The sequence below is a fragment of the Scyliorhinus torazame genome, chromosome 17 (genome assembly GCF_047496885.1).
Source record: "Scyliorhinus torazame isolate Kashiwa2021f chromosome 17, sScyTor2.1, whole genome shotgun sequence".
NCBI lineage: Eukaryota > Metazoa > Chordata > Chondrichthyes > Carcharhiniformes > Scyliorhinidae > Scyliorhinus > Scyliorhinus torazame.
Window position 1 is genome coordinate 79915335 of NC_092723.1, and position 23846 is coordinate 79939180.

The 23846-nt window shown below is 54.8% G+C and overlaps 1 protein-coding gene across 1 annotated transcript in view; it reads left to right on the forward strand.

The window, feature by feature from the left end:
* The first annotated feature begins 7357 nt into the window (after positions 1–7357).
* The window catches only part of LOC140393970 (leukocyte surface antigen CD53-like), a 164943-nt gene continuing 148454 nt past the window's right edge, over positions 7358–23846 (forward strand). The window contains exon 1 of the mRNA XM_072480675.1: positions 7358–7505. The gene's annotated coding sequence lies outside the window, so the exon portion shown is untranslated. The remainder of the gene's footprint in view (positions 7506–23846) is intronic.

Consider the following 23846-nt stretch of genomic DNA (forward strand, 5'->3'; position numbering starts at 1 on the left):
CTTATAACGCTCCCCAACCCCCCCAGTGCCCCATGTACGACCCGCAGGCGCAACCAGTTTGGGTCCCGGCCACCGCTGTCCAGCGCCCCATGTACGACCCGCAGGCGCAGCCAGTTTGGGTCCCGACTACCGCTGTCCCCGGAGAACAAGGCGATCTGCGCGTTTCTGACGCTCCCCAACCCCCCCAGCGCCCCATGTGCGACCCGCAGGCGCCGCCATTTTGGGTCCCGGCCACCACGAGGGGAGGAGGGGCGCCGCCATCTTGGGATCCCCCAGACCTGTGCGACGCAGGGGGACGGCCATTTTGTCCACCCCGCCGCCATCTTGTGATCCCCCAGCCATGTGCGATGCATGGGGGCGGCCATTTTGTTCACCCCCGCCGCCATCTTGGACGGCAACAATGGACCCCAGTGTCGACGGCTCCACGGGGTTCGAGGAAGCAGCTCAAACACTACAATCACGTCTGGCCTCAATGACGCTGGACCAAGCACGGCCCCGGACGCTCCAGACGACGACAACAACGGTGCTGATAAACGGGCACGAGACACCATGCCTAGTCGACTCCGGGAGCACGGAAAGCTTCATCCATCCCGACACGGTAAGACGCTGTTCTTTGACCATCCGTCCCAGTGCGCAAAAGATTTCCCTAGCTGCAGGATCCCACTCCGTACAGATTAAAGGTTTCTGCATAGTGACCCTAACGGTGCAAGGGAGGGAGTTTAAAAACTACAGGCTCTACGTCCTTCCCCAACTCTGCGCGTCCACATTACTGGGATTAGATTTCCAGTGCAACCTGCAGAGCCTAACGTTTCAATTCGGCGGCCCAATACCCCCACTCACTATCTGCGGCCTCGCAACCCTCAAGGTTGAGCCCCCATCCTTGTTTGCAAACCTCACCCCGGATTGCAAACCCGTCGCCACTAGGAGCAGACGGTACAGCGCCCAGGACCGGACATTCATTCGGTCTGAAGTCCAGCGGCTACTGAAGGAAGGCATAATCCAGGCCAGCAACAGTCCCTGGAGAGCACAGGTGGTAGTAGTCAAGACAGGGGAGAAGCAAAGGATGGTCATAGACCATCAACAGGTACACACAACTAGATGCGTACCCTCTCCCCCGCATATCCGACAGGGTCAATCGGATTGCCCAATATAAGGTCTTCTCCACCGTGGACCTCAAGTCCGCCTACCATCAGCTCCCCATCCACCCAAGTGACCGGAAGTACACAGCCTTCGAGGCCGACGGGCGATTATGCCACTTCCTAAGGGTCCCATTTGGCGTCACAAACGGGGTCTCGGTCTTCCAACGAGAGATGGACCGAATGGTTGATCAACACGGGTTACAGGCCACGTTCCCGTACCTCGACAACGTGACCATCTGCGGCCACGATCAGCAGGACCACGACGCCAACCTCCAAAAATTCCTCCAGACCGCTAAAGCCTTGAACCTCACATACAAAGAGGACAAGTGCGTATTTAGCACAAACCGGCTAGCCATCTTGGGATATGTAGTGCGCAATGGGATAATAGGCCCCGACCCCGAACGCATGCGCCCCCTTATGGAATTTCCCCTCCCGCACTGCTTAAAAGCCCTAAAACGCTGCCTGGGTTTTTTTTCATATTACGCCCAGTGGGTCCCCCAGTACGCAGTCAAGGCCCGCCCCCTAATACAGACCACGACCTTCCCCCTGTCGACAGAGGCTTGCCAGGCCTTCAGCCGCATCAAAGCGGATATCGCAAAGGCCACGATGCGCGCCATCGACGAGTCCCTCCCCTTCCAGGTCGAGAGCGACGCCTCCGCTGTAGCTCTAGCGGCCACCCTTAACCAAGCGGGCAGGCCCGTGGCCTTTTTCTCCCGAACCCTCCATGCTTCAGAAATCCGCCACTCCTCAGTGGAAAAGGAAGCCCAAGCCATAGTGGAAGCTGTGCGACATTGGAGGCATTACCTGGCCGGCAGGAGATTCACTCTCCTCACGGACCAACGGTCGGTAGCCTTCATGTTCGATAATGCACAGCGGGGCAAAATTAAGAACGACAAGATCTTAAGGTGGAGGATCGAGCTCTCCACCTTCAACTATGAGATCATGTATCGTCCCGGAAAGCTGAACGAGCTGTCCGACGCCCTATCGCGCGGCACATGTGCCAACGCACAAATTGACCGCCTCCAAACCCTCCACGAGGACCTCTGCCACCCGGGGGTCACTCGGTTCTACCACTTTATAAAGTCCCGCAACCTCCCCTACTCTGTGGAGGAGGTCCGTACAGTCACAAGGAACTGCCACATCTGCGCAGAGTGCAAACCGCACTTTTTCAGGCCGGATGGTGCGCACCTGATTAAGGCTTCCCGTCCCTTTGAATGCCTTGGTCTGGATTTCAAAGGGCCCCTCCCCTCCACCGACCGCAACATATACTTCCTGAACGTGGTGGACGAGTACTCCCGTTTCCCCTTCGCCATCCCCTGCCCTGACATGACAGTGGCCACAGTCATTAAAGCCCTTAACACCATATTCACACTGTTCGGTTGCCCCGCATACGTCCACAGCGACAGGGGGTCCTCCTTTATGAGTGACGAGCTGCGCCAGTTCCTGCTCAGCAACGGTATAGCCTCGAGCAGGATGACCAGCTACAACCCCCGGGGGAACGGGCAAGTAGAGAGGGAGAACGGCACGGTCTGGAAGACCGTCCTACTGGCCCTACGGTCCAGGGACCTCCCAGTTTCACGGTGGCAGGAGGTCCTCCCGGACGCTCTCCACTCCATCCGGTCGCTACTGTGTACTAGCACTAACCAAACGCCTCATGAGCGCCTCCTTGTCTTCCCCAGGAAGTCCTCCTCTGGAACGTCGCTGCCGACCTGGCTGGCGGTCCCAGGACCCATCCTGCTCCGAAAACATGTGCGGGCGCACAAGTCGGACCCGTTGGTCGAGAGGGTTCGCCTCCTCCACGCGAACCCGCAGTACGCTTACGTGGAGTACCCCGACGGCCGACAGGACACCGTCTCCCTGCGAGATCTGGCGCCCGCCGGCAACACACACACCCCCCCCGACCCCAATCACCCCCTCCCTGCCACCGGCGCACCCCGCGAGCGCCCCCTTCCCGGGGGGATCGGTCCTCCTCCCAGGTCCGACCAGAAGTGAAGCGGAAGCAGAAACCGTAAGGCTCCCGGAGACGACAACACGGGAACAAGCACCACCACCGGGGCCGAGGCGATCGACGAGGACGACCAGACCGCCCGACCGACTTGTGGCATCAATGTAACATTACTATATTGTGGACTGTAACAAGAACGTTTTCCTTTTCCCCCTTTTACTGTAAATAGTTCAAAACACAAAAAAAAAAACCCTCTGTACATGCAAAGGTTTTCCTCCCAGGACCAGCCTTGTAAACCCTTACCACCTTATGAAGCACCACCCCGCCGGGTTCATTTTTAACAAGGGGTGAATGTGGTAGTATGCATTAGGGGTCATGTGGGACTGTGAAGCCGTGATGTCATTGGTTGACAGATCCCGGGTCCTGGTTGGCTGTTGACCTCTAGCTCCGCCCTGAAGGCGGAGTATAAGAACCTGGAGTTCTCCCCCGCAGGCCAGTCAGCTACTGAACTGCGGGGAACTAAGTCACGCTTAATAAAGCCTCATCGATTTCATCTCTATTCGTCTCTCGTGAGTCTTTGAGCGCTACACACACTCACCTCTCCCCCTCACATACACACTCACCTCTCTCCCCACACACACACTCACCTCTCTCCCTCACGCACACACTCACGTCTCTCCACCACACACACACTCACCTCTCTCCCTCACACACACTCACCTCTCTCCCTCACACACACACTCACCTCTCTCCCTCACACACACACTCACCTCTCTCCCTCACACACACTCACCTGTCTCCCTCACACACACACTCACTTCTCTCCCTCACACACACACTCACCTCTCTCCCTCATACACACACTCACCTCTCTCCCTCACGCACACAATCTTCTCTTCCTCACACACACACTCACCCCTCTCCCTCACGCACACACACTCACCTCTCTCCCTCACGCACACACTCATCTCTCTCCCTCACGCACACACTCACCTCTCTCCCTCACGCACACACACTCACCTCTCTCCCTCACGCACACACTCACCTCTCTCCCTCACGCACACACTCACCTCTCTCCCTCACACACACTCACCTCTCTCTCCCCCACACACACACTCAACTCTCTCCCTCACGCACACACTCACCTCTCTCCCTCACATACACACACTCACCTCTCTCCCTCACGCACACACTCACCTCTCTCCCTCACGCACACACTCACCTCTCTCCCTCACACACACTCACCTCTCTCTCCCCCACACACACACTCAACTCTCTCCCTCACGCACACACTCACCTCTCTCCCTCACATACACACCCACCTCTCTCCCTCATGCACACACTCACGTCTCTCCCCCACACACACTCACCTCTCTCTCTCACACACACACTCGCCTCTCTCCCTCACACACACACTCACCTCTCTCCCTCACACACACGCACCTCTCTCCCTCACGCACACACTCACCTCTCTCCCTCACGCACACACACTCACCTCTCTCCCTCACGCACACACTCACCTCTCTCTCCCTCGCACACACTCACCTCTCTCTCCCTCACACACACTCACCTCTCTCCCTCACGCACACACTCACCTCTCTCCCTCACGCACACACTCACCTCTCTCCCTCACATACACACCCACCTCTCTCCCTCACGCACACACTCACGTCTCTCCCCCACACACACTCACCTCTCTCCCTCACACACACTCGCCTCTCTCCCTCACACACACGCACCTCTCTCCCTCACACACACACTCGCCTCTCTCCCTCACGCACACACTCACCTCTCTCCCTCACATACACACTCACCTTTCTCCCTCACACACACTCGCCTCTCTCCCTCACACACACACTCGCCTCTCTCCCTCACACACACACTCACCTCTCTCCCTCACGCACGCACTCACCTCTCTCCCTCACACACACTCACCTCTTCCTCACACACTCACCTCTTCCTCACACACTCACCTCTCTCCCTCACACACACTCACCTCTCTCCCTCACACACACTCATCTCCCTCACACACACTCATCTCTGTCTCCCTCACGCACACACTCACCTCTCTACCTCACACACACTCATCTCTGTCTCCCTCACACACACACTCACCTCTCTCCCTCACAAATACACTCACATCTCTCAAATTCACACACAAACACCGCACATATTCACCCAACTCTCCCCCCCCCTGCCTTGAAGCATTGGTATCGCCTCAATTTTAAATTCTTATTGTTGTTTCAAATTCTGATCCTTCTTTTCACAACGTCCCAATGGCCAGGCCCCTCCCTGTCTCTGTAATCTGCTCCAACCCTACAACCCTCAGAGATATATGCTCTCTAATTCTGACCTCTTGAACATCCGCAATTTTAATTGTGTCATCACTGATGACATTGCCTTCACCTCCCTGAGCCAGAATCCCAAAACATCTCCTTTCCACCTTACTTTCCTTCTTTAAGATGCCACTGACAACCGATCTTGGCCGAGCTTTTGGTCACCTGCCCTATGTCTTGGTGTGTAATTCTGCTTTATTACATTCCTTTTAAGCACCTTGGTATGTTTTCTTGTAATATATTCCAAACATCAATTTGAATGTAAAAAAATTATTTGAAATTGCTTTATGATTTCATGGTAACATTTGAGAGGTGAAAATATTCTTAGGAAACTGTTTTCAATTAAAATGCTTGGAATTTTCCGTTGCGAGGTTTTAATGTATGATTAAATACCATGGAGCTATTAGCGAATGACCCATGTTTCCATTCCAATGTTAGCTTTGTTATCTGTGGATATCATTTCACAGTAAATCTAGTAGGCCTAATTTGCTACTTCCCGTAGGTGTCATGTAAATGATAGCCACAGACAGCAAAGTTATTCTGAGTAAGGCCACATGTGTCTCTCGCTAATAGATTCATTGTGTATAGGCCCTTAGAATTCAGAAGGAGTCCATTCTGCCCATCGAGTCTGCACCGGCCCTCCAAAAGAGCACCCTACCTAGGCCCACTCCCCTCCCCTATCCCGGGAACTCAACCTAACCTGCACATCTTTGGACACTGAGGGGCAATTTATCATGGTCAATCCACCTAACCAGCACACCTTTGGACTGTGGGAGGAAACTGGAGGACCCCTGGGAATGTGAGACAGCAGTGCTAACCGCTGTGCCACCGTGCCGTTGTGAAGAAAGACACAAGCTATACTAGGCTAATCGTAATGTTGTCACAAAGAGAGGGAAACAGATCTGGTGTTCATCTGGTGGCACGGTAGCACAGTGGTTAGCACTGTGACTTCACAACGCCAGGGTCCCAGGTTCGATTCCCGGCTTGGGTCACTATCTGTGCGGAGTCAGCACATTCTCCCCATGCTTGCATGGGCTTCCTCCAGGTGCTCCAGTATCCTCCCACAAGTCCCAAAAGACGTGCTGTTAGGTGAATTGGACATTCTGAATTCTCCCTCAGTGTACCCGAACATACGCCGGAGTGTGGCGACTAGGGGATTTTCACAGTACCTTCATTATAGTGTTAATGTAAGCCTACTTGTGACAATAATGAAGATTATTATTATCTTTCCAAATTCATGTGATATTTTCACAATTGGCAAGATGCAAGTCATTTAATGATTTCAGTTTTGATTCTGATGGGCAAATTCTTAACTGAAAGTTAATTCTACACATCAACATGCATAAAATAAATCAAAATATATTGCTATTTAAACCACATTTGCCATTAATATCACCATCATCAACAACTAACTGAGAGGAAAGATCTCATCTGAAAGAGGATTTTACAATTTCCAAAGTTCGGGAATGGATTAATGGAATGTGTGATGGGAAGTCAGAACAGGAGATGGATGGAGGGCACAATGATAGATTTCAAAAAACTGAGTGAGCAAATTCAGCTCAAATCTAATTTCAATTGTTGTCAACGAAGAGCCACCATGGGCAGAATTTTATATCAAGGAATACATTAAAACTCTCGCAATGCAAAACCCCAACACCTTCTGACTCTGTCCACCCTTTGACTTATTTCAGTGAAGTTATGTTTAACCAGTGTACACAAAACTGATCAAATTGGACTGTGTGATGGGTTACGTTGATAGCAGCATTATGGGAAGTCTGACTCACCCTGCTTTCTCATTTCCTCTAACGGTCCGATGGTTGATGAGCAACAAAATTATCCACGAAACAGGAACCTGCTGTCACTGCCTTGCGAATGCATTGACCTGACGTGGGTGCGTTGTAACTTCCTGCCACCCTTCGTCCCGCTCAGGCAGACAAGAAAGGAAACTAACTACAAAGACCGAAAGTGCGAAGCAGTTGCCGAGAAAAAAAAGCTTCCTTCAGAGGGGAACAACAAAACGTTCAGCGAGCGGCCTGAGACTTTGGCACTCACAGGAGAGATCCGGGTAGAGCAGTCACTGACAAGGTATGGATCAGATAGTGTTAAACTACAGCACAGTGCTACAGCCCAGGCAGTGGCTGAGATTCAGTGGAGCTGGCAAAGCAGAAGTCATAACCCGTAAAGCTTGAAAAATGACTGTTACTGGTCTGTACTGGGAATCAGTTTTAATTTATACAGGTCCAGTTCACACGAGTACTGGCCATTCCCCAAAATTTAGTTCGCTTTTCTTTGAATTGTTTTAGCTGTCATGCTCATCATTTCATGGAAGCGCAGGCACAGCTCAAGGGGGAGCTCTCTTACTCCTGAGTCCCACTCTCTGGGTTTAAGTCCTCACTCCAGAAGCGTTCGAGAACAAAGTTAAGGCTGGCTGTCCCATGCAGAATTGAGGGAGTGCCGTCTTTTGGCTGAGAATTTAAACCAGGCCGCTACCTCCAATCTTCTGCAGAAAAAAAGTGCCACTGTACAGTTTTGGAGAAGAGCAGTGGAGTTCCACCTTTCTAATGTGGCCAATATTTACTCTTCAATTGACATCACTGGGACAGACTATCTGGTCATTCTCAATTTGCTGTGTGTAAATTGACTGACCCACATCACAACTGGGAAAGTGCTTCATTCTTTCTTTTTAATTGATTTACGGGATGTGGGTGTTGCCGGCTGGGTCAGCATTTGTTGCCCACCCCTTATTGCTCTTCAACTGAGGTGGTTTGCTGGACCATTCCCAAGGGCAGTTAAGAGTCAAACACATCTCCTTGGGTCTGGGGTCACATGTCGGCCAAACCAGGTAAGGGCGGCAGATTTCCAACCCGAAAGGACATTAGTGAACCAGGTGGGTTTCAACAACATTCGATCCGAGCACCATCACTAAGCATAGCTTTCAGTTGAAATATTTCATGAATGAATTGAATTTAACACCCACTAGCTGTCATGCTGAGATTCGAACACCTGTCTCCAGAGCATTAACCTGGCCTCTGATTATTAGTCCAGTGACAATATCACTGCGACACACACTCCCCGCAACCCGCCCAGTCACCACCACTTAACACCCCGCAACACTCCGGCACTCCCCGCACGCCCCGTCACACCCCGCCCCGCCACGTCCTGGAGGACTGCAAGGTGCCTTGGAATGTCCGGGAGTTGAGAAAGGAGGTCTATAATTACAAGTCTTTCTATTAAAAACAAATTTTGGAAATATAAAAATAAAATATATAAATAAAAGTGTTGGCTGCTCGAAGAGCTCCTGCTCAGAGTTGATGAGCTGGAGTCTGAGCTTCAAACACTGAGGCACATCCGGGAGGGGGAGACTTACCTGGACAGTGTGTTTCAGGAGGCAGTCACACCTGTCAGAGTAAGTAGTTTAAATCCTGCCAGTGGCCAGGGACAGCAGGGTGTGACTGCAAGTCAGGCAGGTAAAGGGAACCAGCAGTCAGGAACTCAGGAGCCTCAGCCCTTGACTCTGTCCAACAAGTATGAGGCACTTGCTCCCTGTGTGGATGGCGAACAGGGTTGCAGGAAGGATGAGTCAGCTGACCAAGGCACCATGGTTCAGCAGGCCATTCAAGGGGAGGGAGTAAATAGGCAAGTTGTAGTTGTAGGGGATTCTATTATCAGGGGGATAGATAGTATCCTTTGTGAGCAGGATAAAGAGTCCCGCATGGTATGTTGCCTGCCCGGTGCTAGGGTGCGGGACATCTCTGGCCGGCTTGAAAGGATACTGGAGAGGGAGGGGGAGGATCCAGTTGTTGTGGTCCATGTCAGTACCAACAACATCGGCAAGTCTAGGAAAGAGGACCTGTTTAGAGATTATAAAGAGCTAGGATTCAAATTAAAAAAACAGGTCCTCAAGGGTCATAATCTCCGGATTACTGCCCAAGCCACATGAAAATTGGCATAGGGAGGCAAGAATAAGGGAAGTTAACACGTGGCTGAAAGAGTGGTGTGGGAATGAGGGGTTCCTTTTCATGGGACACTGGCATCAGTTTTGGGACAGGGGGGACCTATACCGTTGGGATGGCCTCCACCTGAACCGAGCTGGGACCAGTGTTCTGGCGAAAAGAGTAAATAGGGTGGTCTATAGGACTTTAAACTAAAGATTGGGGGGGAAGGGAAAGTCAGGGAACCAAGAGGTGAAGTAATCAGTGGGAAGCGTAGCTGCTTAGGAATACAAAAAAGCACGAAAAGACAGAACGCAGGAGAGGTTACAATAGTCCCCATCCCACAAAATATGCCACAGTGTATGGAAAGGCTCAGTAAACCAAGGTCCACCACACTAAGAAAACAAAAAGGGACGGTCAATAGAGAATTAAAGGTGCTATATTTAAATGCGCGCAATGTACGGAACAAGGTAGATGAGCTTGTGGCCCAGATTGTGACTGGCAGGTATGATGTGGTAGGCATCACAGAGACATGGTTGCAGGGGGTTCAGGACTGGCATTTAAACATCCAGGGATTCACAACCTATCGAAAAGACAGAGAGGTGGGCAGAGGGGGCGGGGTTGCCTTGTTAATTAGGAATGAAATTAAATCAATAGCACTAAACGACATGGGGTCGGATGATGTGGAGTCTGTGTGGGTAGAGTTGAGGAACCACAAAGGCAAAAAAAACATAATGGGAGTTATGTACAGGCCTCCTAACAGTGGTCAGGACCGGGGGCACAAGATGCACCACGAAATAGAAAGTGCATGTCAGAAAGGCAAGGTCACAGTGATCATGGGGGACTTCAATATGCAGGTGGACTGGGTAAATAATACTGCCAGTGGACCCAAGGAAAGGGAATTCATTGAATGTTTACAGGAGGGCTTTTTGGAACAGCTTGTGATGGAGCCCACGAGGGAACAGGCCATTCTGGACTTAGTGTTATGTAATGAGCTGACAAACGGCTAACAAAGGAAGTTAGGGAATGCATCAAAGCAAAAGAGAAAGCCTATAATGTGGCAAAGAGTAGTGGGAAGTCAGAAGATTGGGAAGGCTACAAAAACAAACAGAGGATAACAAAGAGAGAGATAAGGAAAGAGAGGATCAAATTTGAAGGTAGGCTAGCCAGTAACATAGGAATGATAGTAAAAGTTTCTTTAAATACATTAAAAACAAACGGGAGGCAAAAGTTGACATTGGGCCGCTCCAAAATGATGCTGGTAATTTTGTGATGGGAGACAAGGAAATAGCCGAGGAACTGAATAAGTACTTTGCGTCAGTCTTCACAGTAGAAGACATGAGTAATATCCCAACAATTCCGGAGAGTCAGGGGACAGAGTTGAATATGGTAGCCATCACAAAGGAGGAAGTGCTAGAGAAACTAAGAGGTCTAAAAATTGACAAATCTCCGGGCCCAGATGGGCTACATCCTAGGGTTCTAAAGGAGATAGCTGAAGAAATAGTGGAGGCGTTGGTGATGATGTTTCAACAGTCACTGGAATCAGGGAAAGTACCAGAGGATTGGAAAATCGCTGTTGTAACCCTCCTGTTACAGAAGGGAATAAGGAAAAAGATGGAAAATTATAGGCCAATTAGCCTAACCTCGGTTGTTGGCAAGATTCTAGAATCCATTGTTAAGGATGAGATTTCTAAATTCTTGGAAGTGCAGGGTCGGATTAGGACAAGTCAGCATGGATTTAGTAAGGGGAGATCGTGCCTGACAAACCTGTTAGAGTTCTTTGAAGAGATAACAAATAGGTTAGACCTAGGAGAGCCAATGGATGTTATCTATCTTGACTTCCAAAAGGCCTTTGATAAGGTGCCTCACGGGAGACTGCTGAGTAAAATAAGGGCCCATGGTATTCGAGGCAAGGTACTAACATGGATTGACGATTGGCTGTCAGGCAGAAGGCAGAGAGTTGGGATAAAAGGTTCTTTTTCGGAATGGCAACCGGTGACAAGTGGTGTCCCGCAGGGTTCATTGTTGGGGCCACAGCTGTTCTCTTTATATATTAACGATCTAGATGACGGGTCTGAGGGCATTCTGGCTAAGTTTGCCGATGATACGAAGATAGGTGGAGGGGCAGGTAGTATGGAGGAGGTGGTGAGGCTGCAGAAAGATTTAGACAGTTTAGGAGAGTGGTCCAAGAAATGGCTGATGAAATTCAACGTGGGCAAGTGCGAGGTCTTGCACTTTGGAAAAAAGAATAGAGGCATGGACTATTTTCTAAACGGTGACAAAATTCATAATGCTGAAGTGCAAAGGGACTTGGGAGTCCTAGTCCAGGATTCTCTAAAGGTAAACTTGCAGGTTGAGTCCGTAATTAAGAAAGCAAATGCAATGTTGTCATTCATCTCAAGAGGCTTGGAATATAAAAGCAGGGATGTACTTCTGAAGCTTTATAAAGCATTAGTTAGGCCCCATTTAGAATACTGTGAGCAATTTTGGGCCCCACACCTCAGGAAGGACATACTGGCACTGGAGCAGGTCCAGCGGAGATTCACACGGATGATCCCAGGAATGGTAGGCCTAACATACGATGAACGTCTGAGGATCCTGGGATTATATTCATTGGAGATTAGGAGGTTGAGGGGAGATCTAATAGAAACTTACAAGATAATGAATGGCTTAGATAGGGTGGATGTAGGGAAGTTGTATCCATTAGCAGGGGAGATTAGGATCCGGGGGCACAGCCTTAGAATAAAAGGGAGTCACTTTAGAACAGAGATGAGGAGAAATTTCTTCAGCCAGAGAGTGGTGGGTCTGTGGAATTCATTGCCGGTGGAGGCCGGGACGTTGAGTGTCTTTAAGACAGAAGTTGATAAATTCTTGATTTCTCGAGGAATTAAGGGCTATGGAGAGAGAGCGGGTAAATGGAGTTGAAATCAGCCATGATTGAATGGTGGAGTGGACTCGATGGGCCGAATGGCCTTACTTCCACTCCAATGTCTTATGGCCTCCGCAGAAGGTGGAAGTACACAGGAGATAAAGGTGGATTTTAACCTCAAGCCCCTTTAGCCTCTTGCCCCTATTCACTCAACTACCACTGTCCACACAGCTACCCCTGACCAGTCAGCTACACCTGTCCACACAACTACCCCTGTCCACACAGCTACCCCTGTCCACACAGCTACCCCTGTCCACTCAACTACCCCTGTCCACTCAACTACCCCTCTTCACTCGGCTACCCCTGTCCACACAGCTACCCCTGACCAGTCAACTACCCCTGGCCACTCAGCTACCCCTGTCCACACAACTACCCCTGTCCACTCAACTACACCTGTCCACTCGACTACCCCTGACCACTCACTACCCCTCTTCACTCGACTGACCCTGCCCACTCAACTGCCCCTGTTCACTCCACTGCCCCTGTCCACTCAACTATCTCTGTCCTCTCAACTACCCCGGACCAATCGACTACCCCTGACCACACGACTACCCCTGACCACTCGAATGAGCCTGTCCACTCGACTGCCCCTGTCCACTCGACTGCCGCTGTCCACTCGACTGCCGCTGTCCACTCGACTGCCCCTGTCCACTCGACTACCCCGTCCACTCGACTACCACTGTTCACTCGACTACCCTTGTCCACTCGACTACCCCTGTCCACTCGACTACCCCTGTCCACTCGACTACCCCTGTCCACTCGACTACCCCTGACCAGTCGACTACCCCTGTCCACGCGACTACCCCTGACCACTCGACTACCCCTGACCACTCGACTACCCCTGACCACTCGACTATGCCTGTCCACTCGACTATGCCTGTCCACTCGACTATGCCTGTCCACTCGACTATGCCTGTCCACTCGATTACCCCGTCCACTCGACTACCGCTGTTCACTCGACTACCCCTTTCCACTCGACTACCCCTGTCCACTCGACTACCCCTGTCCACTCGACTACCCATGTCCACTCGACTACCCATGTCCACTCGACTACCCATGTCCACTCGACTACCCCATACTACTCGACTACCGCTGACCACTTGACTACCCCTGTCTACTGAACTATACCTGTCCTCTCGACTACCCCGGCTTCTCGACTATCCCTGTCCACTCGACTACCCCTGTCCAACGGAATACCGTTGACAACTCGACTACCCCTGTCCACTCGTCTGCCCCTGTCCACTCGACTGCCCCTGTCCACTCGACTGCCCCTGTCCACTCGTCTGCCCCTGTCCACTCGACTGCCCCTGTCCACTCGACTGCCCTTGTCCACTCGACTGCCCCTGTCCACTCGACTGCCCCTGTCCACTCGACTACCCCTGCCAACTCGACTACCCCTGTCCACTCGACTGCCCCTGACCACTGGACTACCCCTGTCCACTGGAATACCCCTGACCACTGGACTACCCCTGTCCACTCGACTATCCCTGTCCACTCGAATATCCCTGTCCACTCGACTATCCCTGTCCACTCGACTTCCCCTGTCCACACAACTGCCCCTGTCCACTCGACTAGGCCTGTCCACTCGACTAGGCCTGTCCACTCGACTATGCCTGTCCACTCGACTATGCCTGTCCACTCGACTGCCCCTGTCCACTCGACTATGCCTGTCCACTCGACTACCCCTGTCCACTCGACTGGCCCTGTCCACTCGACTGGCCCTGTCCACTCGACTGCCCCTGTCCACTCGACTGGCCCTGTCCACTCGACTGCCCCTGTCCACTCGACTACCCCTGTCCACTCGACTGCCCCTGTCCACTCGACTACGCATGTCCACTCGACTACCCCTGATTACTCGACTACCCCTGTCCACCCGACTACCGCTGACCACTCGACTACCCATGTCCACTCGACTACCCCTGACCTCTCGACTACCCCTGTCCACCCGACTACCGCTGACCACTCGACTACCCCTGTCTACTGAACTATCCCTGTCCTCTCGACTACCCCGACTACTCGACTATCCCTGTCCACTCGACTACCTTTGTCCACTGAACTGCCCCGGTCCACTCGACTACCCCTGACCACTCGACTACCCCATACCACTCGACTGACCCTGACCACTCGACTGACCCTGTCCACTCGACTGCCGCTGTCCACTCGACTGCCGCTGTCCACTCGACTTCCCCTGTCCACTCGACTACCCCTGTCCACTCAGCTACCCCTGTCCACTCAAATACCCCTAAACCCATGACTACCCCTGTCCACTCGAATACCCCTGTCCACTCGACTACCCCTGTCCACTCGACTACCCCTGTCCACTCGACTACCACTGTCCACTCGACTACCCCTGTCCACACGACTACCCCTGTCCACACGACTACCCCTGACCACTCGACTACCCCTGACCAGTCGACTACCCCTGACCACTCGACTACCCCTGACCACTCGACTACCCCTGTCCACTCGACTACCTCTGTCCACTCGACTGCCCCTGTCCACTCGACTACCCCTGTCCACTCGACTACCCCTGTCCACTCGACTACCCCTGACCACTCGACTTCCCCTGTCCACAATACTGCCCCTGTCCACTCGACTATGCCTGTCCACTCGACTACCCCTGTCCACTCAACTGCCCCTGTCTACTCGACTACTCCTGTCCACTCAACTGTCCCTCTTCACTCGGCTACCCCTGTCCACTTAACTACCCCTGTCCACTCAACTGCGCCATTCACTCAATACCCCTGTCCACGCAACTACCCCTGTCCACGCAACTACCCTTGTCCACTCAACTACACCTGTCCACTCGACTACCCGACCACTCAGTACCCCTGTCCACTCGACTACCCCAGTCCACTCAACTACCCCTGACCACTCGACTACCCCTGTCCACTCCACTACACTTGTGCACTCAACTGCCCCTGTCCACTCAACTGCCGCTGTCCACTCGACTGCCCCTATATCAAATCGACTCCCTCTTTCCACTCGACTACCCCTGTCCACTAGACTGCCCCTGTCCACTCGACTGCCCCTGTCCACTCGACTGCCCCTGTCCACTCGACTGCCCCTGTCCACTCGACTGCCCCTGTCCACTCGACTGCCCCTGTCCGCTCGACTACCCGTGTCCATTCTACTACCCCTGTCCACTCGACTACGCCTGTCCACTCGACTACGCCTGTCCACTCGACTACCCCTGTCCACTCGACTACCCCTCTCCACTCGACTACCCCTGTCCACTCGACTAGCTCTGTCCACTCGAGTGCCCCTGTCCACTCGACTACCCCTGTCCACTCGACTACCCCTGTCCACTCGACTGCCCCTGTCCACTCGACTGCCCCTGTCCACTTGACTGCCCCTGTCCACTTGACTGCCGCTGTCCACTCGACTGCCCCTGTCCACTCGACTGCCCCTGTCCACTCGACTGCCCTTGTCCACTCGACTACCCCTGTCCACTCGACTACCCCTGTCCACTCGACTGCCCCTGTCCACTCGACTGCCCCTGTCCACTCGACTACCCCTGACCACTCGACTAACTTGTGCACTCGACTACCGCTGTCCACTCGACTACCCCTGACAACTCGACTACCCCTGTCCACTCGACTGCCCCTGTCCACTCGACTGCCCCTGTCCACTCGACTGCCCCTATCCACTCGACTACCCATGTCCACTCGACTACCCCTGATTACTCGACTACCCCTGTCCACCCGACTACCGCTGACCACTCGACTACCCCTGTCCACCCGACTACCCCGACCACTCGACTAACTTGTGCACTCGACTACCGCTGTCCACTCGACTACCCCTGACAACTCGACTACCCCTGTCCACTCGACTGCCCCTGTCCACTCGACTGCCCCTGTCCACTCGACTGCCCCTGTCCACTCGACTGCCCCTATCCTCTCGACTACCCATGTCCACTCGACTACCCCTGATTACTCGAGTACCCCTGTCCACCCGACTACCGCTGACCACTCGACTACCCCTGTCTACTGAACTATCCCTGTCCTCTCGACTACCGCTGACAACTCGACTACCCCTGACAACTCGACTACCCCTGTCCACTGAACTGCCCCTGTCCACTCGACTACCCCTGTCCACCCAACTACCCCTGACCACTCGACTGCCCCTGTCCACTCGACTGCCCCTGTCCACTCGACTGCCCCTGTCCACTCGACTGCCCCTATCCTCTCGACTACCCATGTCCACTCGACTACCCCTGATTACTCGACTACCCCTGTCCACCCGACTACCGCTGACCACTCGACTACCCCTGTCCACTCAACTACCCCTGTCCACTCGACTACCCCTGACCACTCGACTACCCCTGACCACTCGACTACCCCTGACCACTCTAGTAACCCTGACCACTCGACTACCCCTGTCCACTCAACTGCCCCTGTCCACTCGACTACCCCTGTCCACTCAACTGCCCCTGTCGACTCGACTATCCCTGTCCACTCAACAGCCCCTGTCTACTCGACTATCCCTGTCCACTCAACTAGACCTTTCCACGCGACTACCCCTGACCACTCACTACCCCTCTTCACTCGACTGACCCTGTCCACTCTACTGCCCCCGTCCACTCGACTACCCCTGTCCACTCGACTACCCCTGTCCACTCAGCTACCCCTGTCCACTCAAATACCCCTAAACCCATGACTACCCCTGGCCACTCGACTGACCCTGTTCACTCGACTGACCCTGTCCACTCAACTACCCCTCTTCACTCGGCAACCCCTGTCCACTTAACTACCCCTGTCCACTTAACTACCCCTGTCCACTCAACTGCCCCATCCACCCAATACCCCTGTCCACGCAACAACCCCTGTCCACTCAACAACCCCTGTCCACTCAACTGACCCTGTCCATTAAACGACCCCTGTCCACTCGACTACCCCTGTCCACACGACTACACCTGATCACTCGACTACCTCTGACCACTCGAATACCCCTGACCACTCGACTACCCCTGGCCACTCGACTACCCCTGTCCACTCGACTACCCCTGTCCACTCGACTACCCCTGTCCACTCGACTACCCCTGTACACTCGACTACCCCTGTACACTCAACTACCCCTGTCCACTCGACTACCCCTGACCACTCGACTACCCCTGTCCACTCGAATACCCCTGACCACTCGACAATCCCTGTCCACTCGACTACCCCTGTCCACTCGACTACCCCTGTCCACTCGACTACCCCTGTCCACTCGACTATCCCTGTCCACTCGACTACCCCTGTCCACTCGACTACCCCTGTCCACTCGACTACCCCTGTCCACCCGACTATCCCTGTCCACTCGACTATCCCTGTCCACTCGACTACCCCTGACCACTCGACTTCCCCTGTCCACACAACTGCCCCTGTCCACTCGACTATGCCTGTCCACTCGACTATGCCTGTCCACTCGACTATGCCTGTCCACTCGACTATGCCTGTCCACTCGACTGCCCCTGTCTACTCGACTACTCCTGTCCACTCAACTGCTCCTCTTCACTCGGCTACCCCTGTCCACTTAACTACCCCTGTCCACTCAACTGCGCCATTCATTCAATACCCCTGTCCACGCAACTACCCCTGTCCACTCAACTACACCTGTCCACTCAACTGACCCTGTCCTTTCAACGACCCCTGTCCACTCGACTACCCGACCACTCAGTACCCCTGTTCACTCGACCACCCCAGTCCACTCAACTACCCCTGACCACTCGACTACCCCTGTCCACTCCACTACCCCTGTCCACTCCACTACCCCTGTCCACTCGACTGCCCCTGTCCACTCGACAGCCCCTGTCCATTCGACTGCCCCGTCCACCCGACTACCCCTGTCCACTCAACTGCCCCTCTTCACTCGACTACCCCTGACCACTCGACTAACTTGTGCACTCGACTACCGCTGACCACTCGACTACCCCTGACAACGCGACTGCCCCTGTCCACTCGACTGCCCCTGTCCACTCGACTGCCCCTGTCCACTCGACTGCCCCTGTCCACTCGACTACCCCTGTCCACTCGACTACCCCTGTCCACTCAACTACCCCTGTCCACTCGACTATCCCTGTCCACTCGACTACCCCTGTCCACTCGACTACCCCTGACCACTCGACTACCCCTGTCCACTCGAATACCCCTGACCACTCGACTATCCCTGTCCACTCGACTACCCCTGTCCACTCGACTACCCCTGTCCACTCGACTACCCCTGACGACTCGACTAACTTGTGCACTCGACTACCCCTGACGACTCGACTAACTTGTCCACTCGACTGCCCCTGTGCACTCGACTGCCCCTGACCACTCGACTACCCCTCTTCACTCGGCTACCCCTGTCCACTTAACTACCCCTGTCCACTCAACTGCGCCATTCACTCAATACCCCTGTCCACGCAACTTCCCCTGTCCACGCAACTACCCCTGTCCACTCAACTACACCTGTCCACTCAACTGACCCTGTCCATTCAACGACCCCTGTCCACTCGACTACCCGACCACTCAGTACCCCTGTCCACTCGACTACCCCAGTCCACTCAACTACCCCTGACCACTCGACTACCCCTGTCCACTCCACTACACTTGTGCACTCAACTGCCCCTGTCCACTCAACTGCCGCTGTCCACTCGACTGCCCCTATATCAACTCGACTCCCTCTTTCCACTCGACTACCCCTGTCCACTAGACTGCCCCTGTCCACTCGACTGCCCCTGTCCACTCGACTGCCCCTGTCCACTCGACTGCCCCTGTCCACTCGACTGCCCCTGTCCACTCGACTGCCCCTGTCCGCTCGACTACCCGTGTCCATTCTACTACCTCTGTCCACTCGACTACCCCTGTCCACTCGACTACCCCTGTCGACTCGACTACCCCTGTCCACTCGACTACCCCTCTCCACTCGACTACCCCTGTCCACTCGACTACCCCTGTCCACTCGACTAGCTCTGTCCACTCGACTGCCCCTGTCCACTCGACTACCCCTGTCCACTCGACTACCCCTGTCCACTCGACTGCCCCTGTCCACTCGACTGCCCCTGTCCACTCGACTACCCCTGTCCACTCGACTGCCCCTGTCCACTCGACTACCCCTGTCCACTCGACTGCCCCTGTCCACCCGACTACCCCTGACCACTCGACTAACTTGTGCACTCGACTACTACTGTCCACTCGACTACCCCTGTCCATTCGACTGCCCCTGTCCACTCGACTGCCCCTGTCCACTCGACTGCCCCTATCCTCTCGACTACCCATGTCCACTCGACTACGCCTGATTACTCGACTACCCCTGTCCACCCGACTACCGCTGACCACTCGACTACCCCTGTCTACTGAACTATCCCTGTCCTCTCGACTACCGCTGACCACTCGACTACCCCTGATAACTCGACTACCCCTGTCCACTGAACTGCCCCTGTCCACTCGACTACCCCTGTCCACCCAACTACCCCTGACCACTCGACTGCCCCTGTCCACTCGACTGCCCCTGTCCACTCGACTGCCCCTGTCCACTCGACTGCCCCTATCCTCTCGACTACCCATGTCCACTCGACTACCCCTGATTACTCGACTACCCCTGTCCACCCGACTACCGCTGACCACTCGACTACCCCTGTCCACTCAACTACCCCTGTCCACTCGACTACCCCTGACCACTCGACTACCCCTGACCACTCGACTGACCCTGTCCACTCGACTGCCGCTGTCCACTCGACTGCCGCTGTCCACTCGACTTCCCCTGTCCACTCGACTACCCCTGTCCACTCAGCTACCCCTGTCCACTCAAATACCCCTAAACCCATGACTACCCCTGTCCACTCGAATACCCCTGTCCACTCGACTACCCCTGTCCACTCGACTACCCCTGTCCACTCGACTACCACTGTCCACTCGACTACCCCTGTCCACACGACTACCCCTGTCCACACGACTACCCCTGACCACTCGACTACCCCTGACCAGTCGACTACCCCTGACCACTCGACTACCCCTGACCACTCGACTACCCCTGACCAGTCGACTACCCCTGACCACTCGACTACCCCTGTCCACTCGACTACCTCTGTCCACTCGACTGCCCCTGTCCACTCGACTACCCCTGTCCACTCGACTACCCCTGTCCACTCGACTACCCCTGTCCACTCGACTACCCCTGACCACTCGACTTCCCCTGTCCACAATACTGCCCCTGTCCACTCGACTATGCCTGTCCACTCGACTACCCCTGTCCACTCAACTGCCCCTGTCTACTCGACTACTCCTGTCCACTCAACTGTCCCTCTTCACTCGGCTACCCCTGTCCACTTAACTACCCCTGTCCACTCAACTGCGCCATTCACTCAATACCCCTGTCCACGCAACTACACCTGTCCACGCAACTACCCTTGTCCACTCAACTACACCTGTCCACTCGACTACCCGACCACTCAGTACCCCTGTCCACTCGACTACCCCAGTCCACTCAACTACCCCTGACCACTCGACTACCCCTGTCCACTCCACTACACTTGTGCACTCAACTGCCCCTGTCCACTCAACTGCCGCTGTCCACTCGACTGCCCCTATATCAAATCGACTCCCTCTTTCCACTCGACTACCCCTGTCCACTCGACTGCCCCTGTCCACTCGACTGCCCCTGTCCACTCGACTGCCCCTGTCCACTCGACTGCCCCTGTCCACTCGACTGCCCCTGTCCACTCGACTACCCCTGTCCACTCGACTACCCCTGTCCACTTGACTGCCCCTGTCCACTTGACTGCCGCTGTCCACTTGACTGCCGCTGTCCACTCGACTGCCCCTGTCCACTCGACTGCCCCTGTCCACTCGACTGCCCTTGTCCACTCGACTACCCCTGTCCACTCGACTACCCCTGTCCACTCGACTGCCCCTGTCCACTCGACTGCCCCTGTCCACTCGACTACCCCTGACCACTCGACTAACTTGTGCACTCGACTACCGCTGTCCACTCGACTACCCCTGACAACTCGACTACCCCTGTCCACTCGACTGCCCCTGTCCACTCGACTGCCCCTGTCCACTCGACTGCCCCTATCCACTCGACTACCCATGTCCACTCGACTACCCCTGATTACTCGACTACCCCTGTCCACCCGACTACCGCTGACCACTCGACTACCCCTGTCCACCCGACTACCCCGACCACTCGACTAACTTGTGCACTCGACTACCGCTGTCCACTCGACTACCCCTGACAACTCGACTACCCCTGTCCACTCGACTGCCCCTGTCCACTCGACTGCCCCTGTCCACTCGACTGCCCCTGTCCACTCGACTGCCCCTATCCTCTCGACTACCCATGTCCACTCGACTACCCCTGATTACTCGAGTACCCCTGTCCACCCGACTACCGCTGACCACTCGACTACCCCTGTCTACTGAACTATCCCTGTCCTCTCGACTACCGCTGACCACTCGACTACCCCTGACAACTCGACTACCCCTGTCCACTGAACTGCCCCTGTCCACTCGACTACCCCTGTCCACCCAACTACCCCTGACCACTCGACTGCCCCTGTCCACTCGACTGCCCCTGTCCACTCGACTGCCCCTGTCCACTCGACTGCCCCTATCCTCTCGACTACCCATGTCCACTCGACTACCCCTGATTACTCGACTACCCCTGTCCACCCGACTACCGCTGACCACTCGACTACCCCTGTCCACTCAACTACCCCTGTCCACTCGACTACCCCTGACCACTCGACTACCCCTGACCACTCGACTACCCCTGACCACTCTAGTAACCCTGACCACTCGACTACCCCTGTCCACTCAACTGCCCCTGTCCTCTCGACTACCCCTGTCCACTCAACTGCCCCTGTCGACTCGACTATCCCTGTCCACTCAACAGCCCCTGTCTACTCGACTATCCCTGTCCACTCAACTAGACCTTTCCACGCGACTACCCCTGACCACTCACTACCCCTCTTCACTCGACTGACCCTGTCCACTCTACTGCCCCCGTCCACTCGACTACCCCTGTCCACTCGACTACCCCTGTCCACTCAGCTACCCCTGTCCACTCAAATACCCCTAAACCCATGACTACCCCTGGCCACTCGACTGACCCTGTTCACTCGACTGACCCTGTCCACTCAACTACCCCTCTTCACTCGGCAACCCCTGTCCACTTAACTACCCCTGTCCACTTAACTACCCCTGTCCACTCAACTGCCCCATCCACCCAATACCCCTGTCCACGCAACAACCCCTGTCCACTCAACAACCCCTGTCCACTCAACTGACCCTGTCCATTAAACGACCCCTGTCCACTCGACTACCCCTGTCCACACGACTACACCTGATCACTCGACTACCTCTGACCACTCGAATACCCCTGACCACTCGACTACCCCTGGCCACTCGACTACCCCTGTCCACTCGACTACCCCTGTCCACTCGACTACCCCTGTCCACTCGACTACCCCTGTCCACTCGACTACCCCTGTACACTCGACTACCCCTGTACACTCAACTACCCCTGTCCACTCGACTACCCCTGACCACTCGACTACCCCTGTCCACTCGAATACCCCTGACCACTCGACTATCCCTGTCCACTCGACTACCCCTGTCCACTCGACTACCCCTGTCCACTCGACTACCCCTGTCCACTCGACTATCCCTGTCCACTCGACTACCCCTGTCCACTCGACTACCCCTGTCCACTCGACTACCCCTGTCCACCCGACTATCCCTGTCCACTCGACTATCCCTGTCCACTCGACTACCCCTGACCACTCGACTACCCCTGTCCACACAACTGCCCCTGTCCACTCGACTATGCCTGTCCACTCGACTATGCCTGTCCACTCGACTATGCCTGTCCACTCGACTATGCCTGTCCACTCGACTGCCCCTGTCTACTCGACTACTCCTGTCAACTCAACTGCTCCTCTTCACTCGGCTACCCCTGTCCACTTAACTACCCCTGTCCACTCAACTGCGCCATTCATTCAATACCCCTGTCCACGCAACTACCCCTGTCCACTCAACTACACCTGTCCACTCAACTGACCCTGTCCTTTCAACGACCCCTGTCCACTCGACTACCCGACCACTCAGTACCCCTGTTCACTCGACCACCCCAGTCCACTCAACTACCCCTGACCACTCGACTACCCCTGTCCACTCCACTAGCCCTGTCCACTCCACTACCCCTGTCCACTCGACTGCCCCTGTCCACTCGACAGCCCCTGTCCATTCGACTGCCCCGTCCACCCGACTACCCCTGTCCACTCAACTGCCCCTCTTCACTCGACTACCCCTGACCACTCGACTAACTTGTGCACTCGACTACCGCTGACCACTCGACTACCCCTGACAACGCGACTGCCCCTGTCCACTCGACTGCCCCTGTCCACTCGACTGCCCCTGTCCACTCGACTGCCCCTGTCCACTCGACTACCCCTGTCCACTCGACTACCCCTGTCCACTCGACTGCCCCTGTCCACTCGACTATCCCTGTCCACTCGACTACCCCTGTCCACTCGACTACCCCTGACCACTCGACTACCCCTGTCCACTCGAATACCCCTGACCACTCGACTATCCC